The 17,577-nt window shown below is 44.2% G+C and overlaps 1 protein-coding gene across 2 annotated transcripts in view; it reads right to left on the bottom strand.

Moving 5' to 3' along the window:
- Positions 1–12,597, bottom strand: part of LOC122558218 (cadherin-11) — a 243,136-nt gene extending 230,539 nt beyond the window's left edge. Inside the window, exon 1 of one of the 2 annotated variants that reach the window (XM_043706549.2) lies at positions 12,185–12,597. The gene's annotated coding sequence lies outside the window, so the exon portion shown is untranslated. The remainder of the gene's footprint in view (positions 1–12,184) is intronic. The other variant, XM_043706546.2, reaches the window with a different exon arrangement.
- Positions 12,598–17,577: the final 4,980 nt, after the last annotated feature.

Below are 17,577 nucleotides of genomic sequence, written 5' to 3'. Positions count from 1 at the left end.
TCTCGAGATAAGGTAGTTTCTCCTGATTTTAATTCCACCTGTATTCATGGCTATGTCATACCAATAATAATCCCCAGTTTTGCTCACTTCCAAATACCTTCTCTCGATGTTTACCCTGAATACACTGGGGCGGCACAGTGACTCAGTGGTTAGCACTGCTGCCTCACAGCACCATGGTCCCAGGTTTGTTTCCAGCCTTGACAACTGTCTGTGTGGAATTTGCACATTCTCCCAGTGTCTGTGTGGGCTTCCTCCGGGTGCTCTGGTTTCCTCCCACAGTCCAAAGATGTGCAGGTCAGGTAAATTGCCCATGCTAAATTACCCATGTTGTTAGGTGCATTAGTCAGAGGGAAATGGGATTGGGTGGGTTACTCTTTGGAGGGTCGGTGTGGACTTGTTGGGCTGAAGGGCCTGCTTCCACACTGTAGGGAATCTAATCTAATCAATAATGTCTCTCAGGCTGCCCTTCATCCTTCTCTTTCTGGGAACCAAGACTATTCAGTTCTCCCTGATAGTTAGAATGTCTCTGGTGTCATCCTTGTTAGTCATTTATTTTACATGTTCACTGGTGTATGAAGCCAATAGGTAGCAGGAGTGTGGGTACAACAGCCAACAACATTACCAAAGCGGCTTCCAAGCCTTGGGTCTCCTGTGATTGATTCAGATATCCCTGGCACTCCAGCCAGCCCAGAGGGTGAAACAGGTCAGTGCTACAGAACAGTTTGTATCTGCTGGACATTTTTTTTTTAAAAAAGTGTTGGATCTCATACACATACAGGGAACGAACAAAGCAGACAGGAATAACAATCTGCCTTTCTAGAGCATTGTTACAATAGCTACAAGTTCCAGGGCAACACTGCCACCAAACAAAATTTGACATGGAGTCACATATTTTTTAAAACCTATTTTCTAATCAATCTACTCAGAGATGTTACGACACACCTCTGGAACAGATAGTACTTGAACCCTATCCTTCTGCCTCAAAGGTAGGAATGCTACCACTGTATCACAAGAGTCCTAATGGAGTCCCATTCTTTTTTCATTATCCTATTTTTCAACTCAACCTGTTCAGAGTTTTTATTACATGCCTCTGGAACAGGTCTGACTTAAAACAAGGCCGCTTGGTCCAGGGGTAGGGACACTACCACTGCAGAACATGAGCTCTAATGGAGTCACATAAGATTTGAAAGGATATGGAGAACAGCAAGTTTAATCGTTCACCATCACCTCTGACTGGACTGTATATGATCCTGCAGTCATCTGCTAAAGCTTCCCATTATTCCTGGAAGATGGAAGATAATCCCAGCCTCTTTACTCTCTTACACACTGTCTTCTCAAACCCCTCTCTCTATTTCCCCCAACCCATCTACAAAATCTAGGAGCTTATGAGAACCCGTCAGTCATGCAGACAGGAACCATCCAATCAGCTGCCTCTGCCACATCCCTCCTTTCCACCCATCATAGAATCCTTACAGTGCAGAAAGAGGCCATTCGGCCCAGTGAATCCCTACAATATGGAAACAGGCCATTCGGCCCAACAAGTCCACACTGATCCTCCGAAGAGTAACCGACCCAGACCCATTCCCCTACCCTATTATTCTACACTTACCCCTGACTAATGCACCTAACCTACACATCCATGAACATGATGGGCAATTTAGCACAGTCAATTCACTGACCTGATCATCTTTGTGACTGTGGGAGGAAACCGGAGCATCCTGAAGAAACCCACACAGACACAGGGAGAATGTGCAAACTCCACACAGACAGTCCACACCAACTCTACAAAGAGCTTCCCACCCAATCCCCATAAGTCCACATGGGTTTTTTTTTACCATGCCTAACCCACCTAACCATGGGGAGAATGAGCAAACTCTACATAGACAGTCACCCAAGGCTGGAATTGAACCAGGAACCCTGGTGCTGTGAGGCAGCATTGCTAACCACTGAGCCACTGTATTGTCCAAATTTTTTTTATTGCTTTCCCCAACCCCATGCCCTAATGGATAGTGAAGAAGGTTACCTCAGGGTACAACGGTACCTTGATCAGATGGGCCAAGGGGCTGAGAAATGGCAGATGGAGATTAATTTAGATAATTGTGAGGTGCTACGGTTTGGAAAGGCAAATCAGGGCAGGACTTACACACTTAATGGTAAAATCCTAGGGAGCGTTGCTGAACAAAGAGACCTTGGAGTGCAGGTTCATATTTCCTTGAAAGTAGTGTCACAGGTAAATAGGATAGTGAAGAAGGTGTTGATACACTTTCCTTTATAGGTCAATGCATTGAGTACAGGAATTGAGAGGTCATGTTGCAGCTGTGCTGGACATTGGTTATGCCATTTTTGAAATACTGTGTGCAGTAATGGTCTCCCTTCTATAGGAAGCCCATTGAGGCCAAACTGGAGGAATAATACCGGATATTTCCCCTGGGGAGCTTACAGCCCAGTGGCCTCAACATTGACTTCACCAGCTTAAAAGTCCCTCTACCCCCAGCCATATCCTGTGTCCAGCTCTCCCCCTCCTCCTCACCTCCCTGACTTGACCATCTTCCTACTCCCCAATTCGCTCCACCCTTCACACTGACCAATCACAATAGACCCTTACCAGCATCCACCTATCACCGTCCCACATACTCTTGCTCCAGCCCCATTCCCCACCCTCTATTTTCTTCTGGGTTCCCCTCTTCCTCCCCAGTTCTGACGAAGGGTTTTGGCCCGAAACATTGACTTTCCTGCTCCTCGGATGCTGTCTGATCTGCTGTGCTCTTCCAGCCTCATATCTATTGACTCTGACTTCCAGCATCTGTAGTCCTTACTGTCTCCAACACAAAGCTGGGGCAATCTGTCAGAGGGCCTGAACATACTTTTCAAAGGCTAAAGAATCTTGGAAAAGGCTCGGCTTCAGAAAACTGAGCAGCTGCCAAGAAAAGTTAAGTTGTTGTGATTTTTATGCCCTTGTCGTAGACTCTTAGTCTGGTCAACGTGAGGTTGCAACGTGCTGGACCCTTCTCCAGTATCTGCACAGCCTTTAGGCAAAACCAACCACTGATGGGCCCCAGCACCACGTTCACTGCCAATTTATTGACAACTGCTGCCTTTCATAACCTCAGTGCACCTGGGTTGAATCAGTTTTTAAACGTACAGTCAGTGCTGTAATGCTGAAAACATACAGGAAGCTCACAAAGACAACAATCATGACCATGAGAAGAAATGCAAGTTAAATGGCAAAACTGTTAAGGAGACGCAAGAAGTTAGGACCAAGAGTGTTTTTGTACATATGTCCTGAACAAGCGAAGACCAGTTCAAAAAGCTAGTGATAAAACGTACAAGATTCTGGGTTCTTTACATGGAAGCAGAAAGGAGAAAAGCCAAAATAATTAAGATAAATCATCTCCTTAACCCCCAGTGGAATATTGTACCCAGTTCTGGGAATGACACTTCAGGGAGGACATGAAGTCTTTGGAGAGGTGCATGAGAGATTTACTAAAATGTTTCTTGGGATGAAGCATTCCTGTAGTGACACACAGACTGGAGAGTTTGAGACTGTAAACTAGGAGAGGTGTTTATGGCCATGAATGGTCCAGAGGGTTTAAAACTCACTGTTTCTAACTGCTGAAACACTCATAATGAGAGGACACAGATTTAAATTACGGGCAAAAATGTACCAGATGAAACGGGATTGTTAGTTCAGATCAGGAATATTCTGCTTGAAAGGGTAGCAATCGTCATATTCACAAGGGAATTGGATTAACAGGTCAAAACTCCAAAGAGAAATGGGCCTGACCGGATAGACCTTCAGAATAGTCAGTGCAGAATCAAACTGAATAATCATCCAACTCAATGTTAATCTGCTTTTCGTGGTGCTTGGTTGAGAGACGCATGTTGCACCGGGGAAATCTCTCTGCAGTTTTTCCAAATTAGTTCTATTTACCTTCTCCCAAAAAGCTTTGGTTTTTTATTTCTTATCTAGAAGATAGAGGCTATGACACTGCAGCACTATGTCAGTGCTGCACTGGGAGCGTTTACTTCCACCTCAAACTCAAAATCACTGATAAAAACTAGAAGCACTGCAGCAGCTGGAAATCCAAAACAAAAACATGTTCGGTCTGATTTATCTCCACAGACCTGCTGAGCTTTTCCAGCAATTTCTGCTATTATTTCAAAATCATTGATCCTTTACTAAATTCACTTCAAATTGTATTAATTGCATTAAACATATAAACGTGGACTAAGTCCCAGCCAGACCAGCTATTATGTCAGTAAACCTATTGAGTTTAAAAATCTGTCCAGCATCTTTCAATCACCTTCTGTACCAGCCAAGCCAGTCAATTCCATTTCACAATTCCAAGAACAGGCTTCATGGTGGCACAGTTTAGGGTGGCATTATTGCTGCATAATGATAGGGACTTAGGTTTGATTCTAGCCTCAGGCAACTGCCTGTGTGAAGTTTGCACATTCTCCCAGTGTCTGTGTGGGTTTCCTCCCACAGTCCAAAGATGTGCAGGTCAGGTGGATTGGCCATGCTAAACTGTGGGGTTATGGAGAGCGGGTGGGATGCTTTTCAGAGGGTTGCTGCAGACTTGATGGGCTGAATGGCCTCTTCTTACACTCCAGGAATTCTATGGTTTGAACTTAGAACCTGTGAATTACCAGTTTTGTACCAGAACCATAAGATGTTGGCCTAGTCTCTGACATGACCTTGCCTATAAAAGCCTATGACTTTTATCTTTATTCTTCCATGGGATATGGGCATCACTGGGAAGGTCAATCCTTTCTTGCCTATCTCTAATTGCACTTGAACTGAGTCGCTTGTTCAGCTATTTCAAAGAGCAGACAATAACAATTGTATTGCTGCAGGTCTGGAATCACACGTAGGTCAGAGCAGGGAAAGACAACAGATGACTCAACCAGGTCAGCTTTTTTATAATGGCAGTTTCATGAACATCATTACTGAGATTAGCTTTCAATTCCAGAGTTTATTAACTTGAAATTAGCTTCTAGTTTGCTAAAATGAAACAAACAGCTGCATTCACTTCCGGTCTCCCTGCTATAGGAGGGATGTTGTGAAACTTGAAAAGGTTCAGAAAAGATCTACAAGGATGCTGCCAGTGTTGGAGGGTTTGAGCTATCGGGAGAGGCTGAACAGGCTGGGGCTGTTTTCCTTGGAGCACTGGAGGCTGAGGTTTATCAAATTGTGAAGGGCATGGATAGGGTAAATAGACAAGGTCTTTTCCCTGAGGTTCCAAACTAGAGGGTATAGGTTTAGGGTGAGAAGGGAAAGATATAAAAGGGATCTGAAAGGCAACTTTTTCATACAGAGGGTGGTGAGTGTACGGAATGAGCTGCCAGAGGAAGTGGTGGAGGCTGGTACATCACATTTAAAAGGTATCTAGATGGGTATATGAACCGGAAGGGTGGAGACGGATATGGGCAAAATGCTGGCAAATGGGACTAGATGAATTTAGAATATCTGGTCAGCATGGACATGTTGGACCAAAGGGTCTGTTTCTGTGCTGTAGGACTCTACAACTGTGGATGCCAGAAATCAGAAACAAAAACAGAAACTGCTGGAGAAACTCACCAGGTCTGGCAGCATCTGTGGAGAGAAAGTAAAGTTAACATTTTGTGTTGAGAATTGCACTTCTAAAGAAGAGTCACTGGGCTGCAAACGTTATCTTTGTTTCTATTCCCGCAGAGAAGCTGCCAGACCTGCTGAGCTTTTAAATCCAATTCCTGTTCTTGTCTCTAGATTACCTGTCCTGTGATATTACCACAACATCACCATCTCCTCACAGCATTATCCCCAAGTGCCACATGAACACCAGTATTGAATCTCCTGGGGTACGGGAAATAGTGCAGGACAGGAGGATGTGAGATTGACGATAGGGTGGGACCCATGCATGATGTAAACAATAGTACAAGACTTTCTTGTCCTTTGGCACAATTACAATGATTTCTCTCAATCCTATGCTCTTATTGGTTTGTCTAACCACCCATTGAGTTATGAACCAATCATGTTCCAAATTATAGTAGGGGGCAAGTTCATATGACAAACTATTACCATACACCTTAAAATTAAACTTAAATTTGAAAAAGATAGAGATTAAATACAACAGAAGTTGCTGTAAAAATTCAACAGGTCTGGCAGTAGCTTTTATTTATTCATTCTTTGGATGTGGGCACCACTGGATGGACCAGCATGTACTATGCATTCCTAATTACCCTTGAGAAGGTGATGGTGAGTTGCAACTAGGAATTACCAGCAAATGCTCATCCAGCCAGCAATGCCCACATCCTGTGAGTGAATGAAAAGCAATCCACAGAAAGAGAAACAGAGTTAACACCGAGTTCCAATATTCCTCCTGAAGCAGAGTCATACTCAACTCGGAATGTTAACTTTGTTCCTTTGATTTGATTCATTGTAGTCACATGTACTTAAGTGCAGTGAAAAGCTTTGTTTTGCAAGCAGGACAGGCAAAAAAAAAAGGACATACAGATCATAGAGTGCTCAGACAGAATGAAGTATACTAGGTTACAGCTGCACAGGAGCTGCACAAAGCATGATCAACATTAGATTTGAAGTTAGAGAGGTCCATTCAGCAGTTTAATAATAGCGAAGAAGAAACTGTGCTTGGACCTATTGATGCCTGTTTTCAAGCTTCTGTATCTCTCTCCACAGTTACTGCCAGACCTGCTGAGTTTTGCCTGTAGCACATTCAAATTTTATTTCCAGCATCGACAGTATTTTGCTTTTATGTTAGAAGGATCTGAGTTGTGTTCAAGTTCCCTTTAATCAAACATTTAGTCATTTCTTACAGCATTCGAATTAAGCTTTTGATTATTTATTCCAATCCTCATCTCTGTCCTGACGGATAACGCTTTCTTGACAAATATTTCTCAAGCCACCAGAAACTCAAATGGCATCGAAGTGACTAAATATCCTTCCAGAAACACTGGTCCAATTTCCACTGGAGTGGAGAATTTAATTCATGTTTGTTTTTACATTATGGAGAGTTTTGCTAGTGTGAAGACAGAAAATTACTCCCTCTAATTGCATGAGTCAGTTGAGGAGGAATCAATTTATAAAGATGCCACTCAGATGGTGGGTGGTTGAGGAATGGAACTTGTTACAGAGAGGATGGTTGAGGTAGTGAAGCCATTGAATCTTATCCAAGAGACAAATTATGAAGTCTTTGGGTCAGAAAGCAGCTCCAAGGCTGGCCTTTGCAAAATGGGGGTCAAGAGGAACATTCTGCGTATGGAGCTCGGAGGCCACCATGACCAACAACCCCCTCTCTTGGGTCAACCATTTCCCTCCACTTCGGTTCTCACTGTGAAGTTCTGATTATTTAAAGTCTCAAAATGAGGGTCACAGTGGGAACAAATTAGGGAAGAACTGCACTCGGAGCTACGAGGAAGGAGCACAGCAGTGGGATGGTTGTAGTCAAGACAAAACATCAGAGGCTTTGTGGGATGGAGGCATCACTGGCTGGGCCAGCATTTATCACCCATCCTTAATTGCCCCAGAGTAGATGGTAGTGAGCTACCTTCTTGAACTGCTACAATCTTCCACACATGAACCTCAGAGTTCTTCACTGTGGCAGGAAATATTACAGAGAAGGTTCTGCACAATACTGTTAGAAAAGGTGTTCGAGGATTTTGACCCACTGACTGTAAAAGAACACAGTCATATATTTCCAAGTAAGGATAGTGAGTGGTCTGGAGAGAAATGTGCAGGCGATAGCATTTCCATATACTTCACAACTGAATTAACTCAACATAATTGACAAAACTTGGGAAACTGTGAGCAGGACAGTGTAGAATTCCAGAAGGCTGTAACAAGTTGGTGCAGTGGGTGGATAGGTGGCAGACGAAATTCAACACAGGAAAGTGTTAGGTGATGGGAGTTTTGATCAGAAGAACATTGAAAGGCAATATTAAATAGCGGGGTACCATTCTAAAGGGGATGCAGGAGCAGAGGGACCTGGGTAGGTATCGGCACAGATCAATGAATGTGATAAAATAGTAGAGGCTGCATTCCGAAATGTTGACTCACCTGCTGTGCTTTTTCCAGCTCCACATTTCATCGAATCTGACTTTCCAGCATCTGCACTCCTCACTATCTCCAAGCAGCAGTAAATAAGTCAAACAGTGTCATCAGCTTCATTACGAGTGGATCGAGTACAAGAGCTAGGAAGTGATGTTGAATCTTGTATATAAGACAGTTGTTAGACGTCAGCTGAGCATGGTGTACAGTGGTGGGTGCCACATCATCAGAAATATGTTAATGTATTGAGACAGAGGACAGAAGTGATTTACAAGAATGGTTCTAGGAATGAAAGCTTCAACAATGAGATCAACTGAAGAAGTGGGGAGTGGTCTCCTTGGAGAGAAGGCGGCTGCGAGGAGATTTGATTCAGGTTTTCAAAATCAGGGTCAGGCTGGACAGAGTAGATGAGGGAAGCTGTTCCTACTCATACAAGGGACAAGAACAAGAGGGACATAGATTTAAAGTGATCTGCAAAAGAAGAAAAGGTGAAGTGAGGAAAAACTTCACCCAGGTGAGTATTTAGGGTGTGGAATGCACTGCCTGGAAATGTGGTAGATGCAGGTTCAACTGAGATATTGAAGAGAGAATTGGATGGTTATTTGGATAGAAATATTATGCAGGGATATGAGGGAAAAGGCAGGAGTTTGGCACTCCATACTGATGCTTGTTTAATAAGCTGGTGCAGGTTTGATGGGCCAAATAGCCACTTTCCATGTCATCGCATGTCTGAGATGATTCTTTCCTGTGTATTTATTGTCTTCAATAGGTGAAGCCTGATGTTACACACACACACACACACACACACACACCTAATCCTCCTGATGTGTTGTTTTTAAACTGCTAGCAGAACAGGGAGGACGAGAAACTTTTCCAACCAGTTTCTGGTCGCCTGTTACTCGTTAAACAAATAGTTTAGTGAAACCGCAGTCCAGTGGGTGCAGCAGACATGCGAGTGAAACTAAACAGGAGACATCTTAGTTCAAAAATACAATTATTGCAGCTCATTCAGAGGCTTTTAGATAGCTTAGGAATTGTTTGCAATTTTTTTTGCTGTCAATCTGGTAACAGGAATCCCTTCCTTTTTTTTGACTCATTCTCTTGCTCATGCACTTTCTTCCCAGAGAACATAGAACATAGAAAAGTACAGCACAGAACAGACCCTTTGGCCCACAATGTTGTGCCGAGGATTAATCTTAACTTAAAATAAAATAACCTAATCTATGTACCCCTCAATTCACTGCTCTCCATGTGCATGTCCAGCAGTCGCTTAAATGTCCCCAATGACTCTGCTTCCACAACCACCACTGGCAACACATTCCATGCATTCACAGCTCTCTGCGTAAAGAACCTACCTCTGACGTCTCCTCTATACCTTTCTCCTAATATCTTAAAACTATAACCCCTTGTGCCAGTCAATCCTGCTCTGGGGAAAAAAGTCTCTGGCTATTGACTCTATCCATGCTTCTCAATATCTTGTCTTCCACAAAAGATTTAACACAGTCCATGGGCTTCCCTCTCACTCTCTCCAGTTTCCGACTCTGCACTTTCTCATCCTGTGGGGGCGAGAATAAGGAGCTGACCGGCTTGGAGAAAGCAACCGAACTCCTATCCCGCTCACCAACTATCCTAACCCCATAGAAAAGTAGCCGAGTGCTCGACCTTGTTGCCTCTAATTCAGAGTCTCGGCCTGCAGAATGGGGATGGAGTGTCTCATAGAGTCACTGTGCCCTCTAGTGACTGCTGCCGACACTGGATGGAAAAAGAAATTTGACATCAGATTCCACAGACATTCCGTCCTCCCCCCCCCCCCCAACTCAACTCTCCCCCAGCCCCCAAAAAAATCCTGTGCTCGGTCCTTTGCTTTCTACACCTCCTTCACAGAGAGAGGTAAATCTTGCAATGGACCAACCAATCTCACTCCCCCCACTCCCATTGTCCAACAAGACAGTGAGGCGCAGGGGCTGGAGGAGGAGGAGGGGATGTTCAATAGAACAGTTTTTTTTTGGCAGTTTACAAAAATAACAATGAAAAGTGTTTAAGCCAGCATTCTCTGGCGCCTACGTTAATAAGTTTTTTAGACATATAATTTCAGTTAAGACAAAGTCCATCTGCGACCTTACACCTCTTACTCACTCAATGGGTTTCTGCTTATCTTCTGTCGTTGGTTTTTTACTGTTGCTGTGCTATCCCGTATCACAGAATCCATCAGCACTGAACGGAACCATTCGGCCCATTTTGAATTCTACCCCATTCTACCCAATTGGACGCCCCTACACACCTCCCCACGCTCCTTAAAGCCCTTAAAAAATAAAACATTGCTCCGATTTGGAATCTGAAGAACACTGCTGAATGAACTGGAAGGTGGCTGGGAGGGGAGGTTTTATTTTAACCTTACAAACCGTTTATTTAAAATTGGTTTTAACGCCGCAATCGTTTGCTTCCCAACGTATTTTATCAAAAAGCGATGGGAGTTGGTGAACATTTGACGGTATCTGTGCTGAAGTATTGTAACTTGATTCTAACACTAACATTTGTGTCAACATTTTGAAACCGTTCAGAGTGGAAGCTCAAGATTATGTTGTCACTGTATTTGTAACGGCAGGGAGAGGACCGGTTTCATTTTCTAACACAATAGAGTCTTGTACCATTTAACAGGGACTCCCCAAACACAATCAAAGCTCTGTCTTCGGGTAAATGTGGTCAGTCACAAGCGCCAGATGCGAATATACTTTGCAGGTTGACTTCCAGGAGACAATAGTTATATGATATTAAGTATCCCCTATCCGGAGCTAAACTGCACTCCCAGTTAATGCATCGCTACGTTATGTGTTAATCGGTCATCTCTCTCTCTCTCTCTCTTATTGTTTTCCCCCCTCCCTTTCATTCATAACATCTTCAACGGGCCAGTGTTGGGTTTTATTTGCTTCTCAAGTCCTCAGAACTTGCAGCCTGTGAATTTCCGGCTCAGGTTTCACATTGTGTTCCTTTCTCCGCTCCTCACCACACGTCTCTCAAAAATAATAATGCATCTCCCACCTTTCTCAATCACATTTCACAAAATTACACCTCTGGGTTTTTTTTTAAAATTCCCAGCATCTCGCACTTTCCAATGTCTTTTTTCAATGGCACACGCCCACACATCAATCTCTCGGCTCTCCAACATATACCGGTCGCCCTGGTAAAAATGTGTTCCTCAAACATCTGCTCCTTTTGCCATTTCATTTTCTCAAATTCCTTCCATTCATAATTCCTCAGTGAATTGATCTGATCTATCTGCTGAATTTATCACCTTCATTACTTTTCTCAACCTTAATTTGACATTTAACCAACAACAAAAGAAAACCAAATCTCCCCTCCAACTCTATTTGTTTTTCTGTATACAAAACTCACCCACCAGCACTAAAAACCCCTCAATTTCTTAGCAATCCAGGGCACGATGATTCCAATGAGGTTGATGATTCGACTCCTAACTTAGCCCCTGCTGCAGTCGACAATAGCAATCGATCAATCGTTTCGAATCAAAACAGTATTCAACCCCATAACCCTCTCTCTCACACACAAGCACACCCCCCAAAATACAACTGATCGATTATGTACTACACAATCGACCCTTTCATGGCTTGGCTACATAGATCCTGCACTGTACACCTTCCAAACCAGAAACAACGTTTGGAAATAGGACCAATTTGATGTTGCATGCTACGTTTTCACTCCCCACTACCTCCCGGCGCAGACCGGGGTGGAGGGGTGGCGGGGGAATAAGGAAGGCAGAGTCCCAGTCCCGCTATAGCTGATTGAGACTGTTGGGCTGCCTGCTAAAAATTCCACTGTCGTAGCGGTGAGATTCATCAGAACAGCAAGGGTGAGATGCAATTGCCTCGGTGTGTGTGTGTGTGTGTGTGCGCGCATCCCTTTCAATATCTAAACATATAAAAGAAAACAACAGAATTGGTTTTCATGTTACGGTTATTCAACCGGAATCGTTTTTCAATCAAGCACAAAATTCAGATTAGCCCTTTTGTCTCAATTTAAAACGAAACAGACATGGATTACACTATTAACAAATCATTCCAAAACCTTCTGCACACCAGCACCAATTCGTGTCTGTAAACATTTCTCAGAAAAAAAGCCTACCTTAAAAAGAGATCAGCTCAGTTACTCGTTTTCAACTGATTGTATAAAAGCAGTTAGCAAATCCTCATTAACTGCACGGGATGTTTCTCTCTCTCTCTCTCTCCCCCCCTCTCTCTCTCTCTTTGCGTGGTGATATGCTGGAATGTGTTCACACAGCCGTACAGAGGAGATGCATTTTCTGTTGCTTTTCAAAAGAATTTGCCACAAGGAACCGTCAACGCAGCGGCTGTGTCTGCCTCCGATCCGCACTTCAATACTCAGGACTAGAGAAAGAGGGAGGGAGAGGGATGATGAGGGTAGATCCAAAAGAGGGAGGTCCACATACGTTCCCCTCCCACATAAACACAGAGGCAGACAAACGGCGTTTAACATCTAAAGATGGACTGGGTAATTTACACCGAGCCCAGTGACCAGGAGACCCTGCTATTTGGATCTGGCTCTGCAGATACAGAAAGCGGTCTTGCTCTCTCTCTCTCTCTCTCTGCCTTTGACAACGCTTTTAAATTGGGTTCAACAATCTCAACCAATGAGACGGAGTGAAGTCTCTCTCCCCCCCCAGGGAGTCTGCATTCAGAAACATTCAGGAGGGAGAGCCTGGTAAATTCACACACACACACACAGCTGCTCAGGAGCTGGGGAAGTGAAAGTCTTCGGGACAAGGCGAGGGGGTTAAACAAGAGGAAAGCGACAAGTTGTGTTTCGAAGAATTCCACACCACTCACGTCCAGCCCCAAACAGGCACCGCTTTCGCCCCAGAAACAACACCAATTCTGAACGCTCCCTCTCCCAGTTCTAACCCAGACCCCGGTTAGTATTTCTCCCAGATAGAGAGGGGAAAACACTGAATGGCCCACAGCTCAACGGAGGAAATGACAACTGTTCAAACGGCTTTGTCAGAACTTTGATAGCAAGCTTCTTTTTATTTGTTTCATCGTGTCTGTATAATTCTTTGTCGGAGTATGCTTTCCGGCTGTGGAAACCCTCACCGTGCGGATTCACGTGATGCCAATTTGGAACTGTCTTCCTGAGTTCTTATTGCAAACCACCCTCCCATCACACAAAGACTGGCGCACGGATGCAGTTAGGGGTTTTTTTTTCGTTAACTCCAAGTGAATCCACATTTGTTTCCAACCGGAAGAATCCTCCTATTTTTGGGGAGCTATAGGATTGGCTCTTCTTCCCCCGAATTAAATCATTAACTCTCCAGTTGAGCTCGGCCTCAGCTCCATGTTCCCAATCCTTGACTCACCGACCACAGGATGAGGGTTCTCGTCCAATAAAATGGCACTCTGAGCATCATAATTCTGTTCCTTTGGGAAGTTCCCTTTTTTGTCACTGACTGTAAAGGCCAAAGTTACAACTTTCAAACCCTTTCCATCAACATCATGGTTTTACCAAAAATCAATTAGTTTTGATGAGATTCATGGAGGGTTCCTCCCCTCAACCTCTGATGAATTTTCTCACATTATCTTCCCAAACTCCTAACTTCCCAAAGTTCTGAGGAAGGTCACTGGACCTGAAATGTTAACTCTAATTTCTCTCTGTATATGCAGCCAGACCTGCTGAGCTTTTCCAACAATTTCTGTTTTTACATCTTCCAGAACTGGCCTTATTGCCTTTGCATGGGGCTCTCATGTCTCATCTACCATGCACCATCTGCAGAAGGCATTGCCCACTGGTGGCACAGGAATTCCAGGAGGTGCTCCATCACCTTTAAAAACTCCAATCTATTCTCCCTAATCCATCTTCTCAGAGATGTTATCACGCACCTCTGGCGCAGATTGGATTTGCACCTGGGTCTCCTGACCCAACAGGTAGGGACACTGCCCCAGCACTAACACCACACAGTTCCTGTCAATTGCCCCCAACATGTTGGGCAGTGGCAAGTTGACAGGAGCGTGGAGTTGAGGATGATCAGATCAGCCATGATGTCATTGAATGGTGGAGCAGTAATGATGGGCTGAATGGCCTACTTCTTATGGCACATTATTTTGCTGTTAGGGGTACAGATGCCCTGGTGGATGGGAAGGGTCCATGCACTCAATGTGGTGGGGGTTGGGGGGGGTGGGTCGATGTTGTGTGCGAGTGACCTCCTCTTGCTCCTGATTCATATGTTTGGTTTTCCTATCCCTTCCCATCTTCTCCTAGCTGATTACCAAACTTCCACACTCCATAAACTTCAGCCCATTCAAATCTCTGCTGCCTCACATCTTAACTTTTATCACCTCTTATTCCCCAGTCGTGCCTCAGTGGCTCCAGGGTCAACTATGGTTTGACTTTAAAATGCTCACTTGTGCTCTCACGTCAGACCACAGTCTTACCCCCTCCCTATCTCTGTAACCTCCTCCAACCTCACAACCCTCTGGGGGTAACTGCATTCCTCCGACTCCCACCCCTTGAGCATGCTGGATTTTAACTGCTTCATGCCTGGTGCCCATGTCATCTACTGCCGAGCTTCTGAACACTGGAGATCTCACCCTGAAACTCTCCATCTCCCAACCTCCTTAAAAATGCTTCTTAAATTCTACCCCATTGATCAATCTTTTTGATACCCATCTTAATATGCAACAAAATATATTCTGTTACACTCATCAGGCATGCTTTGGGATGATTTATCATATCTGAGCTATGTTAAAAATGGAAATTGTTGCTGCATCAGTAAACATGACCTTTACGGTGTTAGACTGAGATTAAATTCCCATCTGGTTCCCTAATACTCTTTTGGGAAGGAAATCTGCAGTGTTTACCTGGCCTAGCCATCATGTAACTCAAACCAGAAGGGGAAAAAAGATTGTAAATCTGGTGAATAAGATATTGTGGCCCATTTTGTCTTGTTTACTTCAAAATGTGGCTCCAGTATGAGTAGTGCAATCAATTTCTAAGTGTTATCGTTTCTTTGTACTGCTTTTTTTTTCTCTCTGGGCACAGCAACACAAACATTCTTGAGCCTGCCCTCTGCTATCCCCTCGTAAGCTCAAAATTGTTTTGCTACTTTCTCAAGAACAACTTGTAGGGAACAATAAATGCTGGTTTTGCCAATGATGCCCATATTTCAAAACGAATGTGTTCCCCTCCCCTGCACTAGCCACTCTCACTAACCCACCACTCTAAAGTGACATGGTGGCTCAGCAGTTAGCACTGCTGCAACCCAGTACTAGGGACCCTAGTTCGATTCTTGCCTCAGGCGACTGTCTGTGTGGAGTTTGCACATTCTCCCCGTGACTGCATGGGTTTCCTCCAGGTGCTCTAGCTTCCTCCCACAATCCAAAGATGTGCAGGTCAGGTGATTTGGCTACGCTAAGTTGTCCAGGGATGTGTAAGTGCAGTAGTCAGGGGAAATGTAAGGGAATGGGTCTGGGTGAGTTACTCTTTGGAGTGTCAGTGTGAACTTATTGGGCCAAATGGCCTGATTCAACACTGTAGGGATTCCAAAGTCTGACCCCTGTTTTGATGCAGGTTAGTTTCCATGGGCAACACCATCACTATGGGAAGTTAAAAGGAATACACCCTTATTTGAGCTGACCTCAGATTGTAACTTGCACCTCTAGTCCATGGGGTTTAGGTCCAACTCTATAGACCCAAGCACATCATTCTAGTTGACACTGCAGTGCAGTGGAGGGATGCTGCAGTGACAAAAGCTCTTCTCTAAAACAACCTCAGTCTTCCTCAGCTAGTGATAGTAAAAGACTGAACTGCATTATTCAGTGGGGGGGGAACAAAAAAGGAAGAGACCTCAGGAAGGTCGCAAAATACTTTACAGTTCGTGAAAGGGTTCAGAAAAGATTGACAAGGATGTTGCCGGGATTGGAGGCTTTGAGTTACGGGGAGTGGCTGAATAGGCTAGGGCTGTTTTCCGTGGAGCAATCGGCGACTGTGGGGTGACTTTATAAAGGTTTATAAAGTCATGATGGGCGTGGATTGGGTGAATAGTCAAGGTCTTTTCTCCAGGGTAAGGAAGAGTCATTTAAGGTGTGTCTGGACAGATGCATGAGTAGATGGGGAGCAGAGGGATACATATCCTTAAGAATTGGACAATAGGTTTAGACAATGGATTTGGATTGGCTCAGACTTGGAGGGCTGAAGGGCCTGTTCCTGGGCTGTAGATTTTCTTTGTGCTTTGTAAGTCCAGAACTAGAGGACACAGGTTTAAGGTGAGAGGGGAAAGAGTTAAAAGGGACTTTAGGGACAACCTTTTCATACAGAGGGTGGTGTGTGTATGGAACGAGCTGCCAGAGGAAGTGGAGGAGGCTGGTACGATTACAACATTTAAAAGGCATCTGGATGGGTACATGAACAGGAAAGGTTTAGAGGGATATTGGCCAAATGTTGGCAAATGGGACGAGATTAAATTTAGGATATCTGGTCGACATAGATAGTCGGACCAAAGGATCTGTTTTCATGCTGTACATCACTATGACTCTGTGACACTATAAATATTTTTAAAGTGTAGTCAGTGTTGTAGAACATGAAATGCAAGAGCCAGTTTGAGCACAGCAAGATCCCACATGCTGTAGTGAGGGGAATGACCTGGTAATCTGTTCTGGCAATGTTGATGGAAGGATAAATACTAGGTCAGATCTTCTTCAAGGTGTGCTATGGGATCTCCTTCCATCCACCCATCTGAGAGAGCAGATGGAATGTGCACAGCAGAGAGGCAGTACCTGCAGTGTTCTCAGATTACACTGGGTTGTTTACTTAAGCTTCAAGAGTGGACCATGAGCCCAAAGCCATTTGAGGCAAGAATACAGGCCACTGAGCTGACACTTTGGACTTCTTGCTGGCATTATCACAGTTCTGCTACATATAGCACCATCCCACCACTTCCCCCTCCCCTAGCTCTTTTGAGAGTCTATAAGACCATACAACATAGGAACAGAAGTAGGCCATTCAGCCCATTGAGTCTGCTCCACCAATCAACATCATTATGCCTTATCTGATAAACCTCAATTTCACTTTGCTGTGTTTTCCCCATAAGCCTTGATTCCCTCACCAATTAAAAATCTGTCTCTTAGCCTTGAAAATATTTAATGACCCTACTTTGAAAGCCCTCTGTGGTAAAGATTCCACAGATTCCCTCCTCTCTGAGAGAAGAAACACCTCCCCATCTCGGATATAAATATGCAACCTCTTATTCCGAGTTTATTCCCTCTGCTCCTAGAGTCTCCCACAAGGGGAACAAACTCTCTGCATCCAGTTAAAAATCACGCACAGCTAGGTTATAATCCAACAGATTTATTTGGACTATAAAGGTGGTGTTGTGTGATTTTTAACTATGTACATCCCAGTCCAACACCGACGCCTCTAAATCATCTCCACATCTACCCTGTCAAGTCCTCAAGAATGTTAGAGTCATAGAGATGTACAACACAGAAACAGACCCTTTGGTTCACCTC

Source organism: Chiloscyllium plagiosum, unplaced genomic scaffold (assembly GCF_037043375.1).
Source record: "Chiloscyllium plagiosum isolate Xiang-an unplaced genomic scaffold, Cpla_swu_hap1 HiC_scaffold_17, whole genome shotgun sequence".
NCBI lineage: Eukaryota > Metazoa > Chordata > Chondrichthyes > Orectolobiformes > Hemiscylliidae > Chiloscyllium > Chiloscyllium plagiosum.
Note: the sequence above shows the minus strand (reverse complement) of the source record. Positions and strands in the feature narration are given on the sequence as shown.